At 44.8% G+C, this 2,954-nt stretch overlaps 1 non-coding gene across 1 annotated transcript; it reads right to left on the bottom strand.

The window, feature by feature from the left end:
* Positions 1-357: 357 nt before the first annotated feature.
* On the bottom strand, positions 358-476 carry LOC145398539 (5S ribosomal RNA). The gene has a single exon (XR_013897127.1). It is a non-coding gene; the product is annotated as a 5S ribosomal RNA (ribosomal RNA).
* Between the last annotated feature and the right edge of the window lie 2,478 nt (positions 477-2,954).

Raw genomic sequence — 2,954 nt, 5'->3', positions numbered from 1 at the left:
CCAAGGCAGTAAATGGCTTCTTGATTAATAGAAAACAGTTGTTTGTCACTAGACGTAGATTTATTCAGAGATACCACAGTGAGTAGTAGTTGAACAAAGAAGCGTTGTTTCATTTCATATCAAACTTTAAATACATATCATTATCAGTTCAGTCGATTATTAGTATAAGACAGAACAATTAGATATTAACTGATATGCAAAACTAGAGAAAAACGAGCAAACTGCTTCATTCATCATTCATTCATTGCCAGACGCCATGTATCCCAAACGGGGTGTCCAAGGGCTTAGAGTTAATTGTTTTACAGGGAGGGGCACTAATCCTCCACCAACCCCACTTGACACGTAGGGAGAACGTTATGCCAACAGCATCTGGTGTTCCCAGGCGGTCACCCATCCAAGTACTAACCAGACCCAACGTTGCTTAACTTCGCTGATCGGACAGGAAGCGGTGTACTCAACGTGGTATGGCCGTTGGCTAACTGCTTCATAACTTAATCATATTATCTACAAAAATAGAAGTAAAACAAGCACATTCTTCACTTATATAAATTCTTAATTTAAAATTCATATAGTAAAATAGTAGTTCTAGTAACATTATATTTAATTTTCATTTAAAAGTACTACAAAAAGTAGCCATTTATTATTATTAATACTGTACCACAGTATAAAAATTTTACACCATGGCCACGCCACAGTATTGTTGTCAGTGATCCAGTAGGCAGCATAAGTGTATCAGGTGCTCATGTGCAACAAACAGGTCGCCGTGTACATACTGTAGGATGGGACCTTTCTGTATGAATGTGTTAGGGAATCACAGCCCACCAGAAGCGGCACTTGACCGCTTCCAACAAGGCAGGCAACAGACTGGTGACATGGAAATTGATGGGGCGGTAACTGACAATATGCATGATCACACGGACATGCGTGGTGGTGAAAGACCCTGTGGTGAAGCGAGGGATAGGGATGGACGCCAAGATGCAAGAGATATGGAAGTGCTGGGTGGGTTAAATCACCATGGGGAAGTGAATAGTAGTGAAGCTGGGGGTGAGGAACATCATGAGGTTTATAATAAATATGAAACTCACGATGAAGACCACCATAGAGGAGTGCATGAAAGAGGGAATCATCTAGGTATTATACGTCCTCAGAACGGTAGTGACACAAACAACGAGGAAGCAGACCAGCCTCAAAGGTCTGTGTGAGAAGGTCGTCCCACATACTGGATGGGCAAATTCCGAGAAAATGCAGTAACCTGGGTGAACACCACATATAATGAAATAGTTGGATGGTCCTCAAATAACCTTTTTGAACCTCCCAAATGCAATGCTACAACTGACATGATCAAGGAAATCACTCGCCTGATAGCCAACTACAACAATAACACACCCATTGCCTCATTCTCTCTTAAGGTCCTTGCACTAATACCACATCTCTTCCTCAACAAGACCCGCCCAAGAGCTAGCATTGCAGAAAATATTAAGGCCATCCAAAGGCGGGTTGAAACATGGAAAAGAGGTGAAATCAACAACCTACTTGAGGAAGCAAGGGCCTTGCAGATGAGAATAAACAACCGAGGCAGAAGAAATCAGAATACCAACGATGTTGCAAGGATTTTTGGCAGCAAGATGAGACAGGGGAAGGTCTCGATGGCAACAAGATCCCTGTCAGCTGAATCACCAAACGGAGTACTTGACCTGACAGATGAAACAATGCAACAACTAAGAAAAACACCCGACTGCACGACAAGCAAGTGCCCAGTCAAAGCTTGACGGGAACTACACTCCTCCCAATCCCATCATATATGACAGGATAACTGGAGATATGGTGTGGCGGAAGGCAATGCACACACAGGGAGGGGCAGGACCGTCAGGCCTGGATGCAAAATCTTGGCGAGTAATCCTCAGTAACATCAGGTTTGGGGATGCAGCAACAGACCTATGTAACACCATTGCCTCACTTGCGAGGAAGCTGGCTTCAAGTCAGTGCAGTAACATCGAAGCACTGACGGCTTGCAGACTAATCCCCCTTGATAAGAATCCTGGATGCAGGCCCATCGGGGTGGGTGAAGTCTTAAGACGGATTATAGGAAAGTGCATCATGGAGGTGGTGAAAGATGATGTGAAGCAGGCAGTTGGCAACCTCCAGGTGTGTGCAGGCCAGCAGGCAGGAGGTGAGGCAGCAGTTCACTCCATGAGGAAAATATTTGGGGAAGAGGACTGTCAGGCAGTATTATTAGTTGATGCCTGAAATGCATTTAATTCCATCAACCGGGAGGCAATGCTGCACAATATCAAGGTTAAATGCCCAGCATTTGCCCAGTCTGTGGAAAACACCTACAAAGAACCAGCAGACCTCTACATTGCGGGTAAGACAGCGGCTCATGATGTCGGTGTAATCCAGTCCACAGAAGGAACTACCCAGGGTGACCCCGTGGCCATGGCTATGTACGCCCTGGCGATGACAGTTCTGCAACAACAGATCAAATACGAGGCCACCAATGTAAAACAGGTAGCCTATGCAGATGATCTCACGGGTGCTGGCAAGGTCAAGGATGTGAGGAAATGGTGGGACCTTGTAACATCTCATGACCCTGAAATAGGTTACTACCCTAATGCAAGTAAGTCCATCTTCATCGTGAAACCAGCTTACTATCAAGATGCACAAGAAACATTTAGAGGCACAAAAGTGATAGTGACCAAGGAAGGTCAGAGGCATCTAGGGGCTGTGATTGGAACTAAGGAATTCAAAGACAAATATGTGAGTGATAAGGTGAAGACATGGGTAGAAGAAATTCATACACTATCCAGCCACGTAAAAACAGAACCCCATGCTGCATACAGTGCATTTACCTATGGTGTAAAGCACAAGTGGACCTTCGTGATGAGGACCATACCTGACATCGAGTTGCTGCTACAACCACTGAAGGATGCAATCAGGGATTCATTCCTCCTATC

This window comes from Coenobita brevimanus, chromosome 45 (assembly GCF_032717465.1).
Source record: "Coenobita brevimanus isolate Jiangsu-jjx chromosome 45, ASM3271746v2, whole genome shotgun sequence".
Lineage (NCBI taxonomy): Eukaryota > Metazoa > Arthropoda > Malacostraca > Decapoda > Coenobitidae > Coenobita > Coenobita brevimanus.
This window is presented reverse-complemented; position numbering and strand designations above follow the sequence as displayed.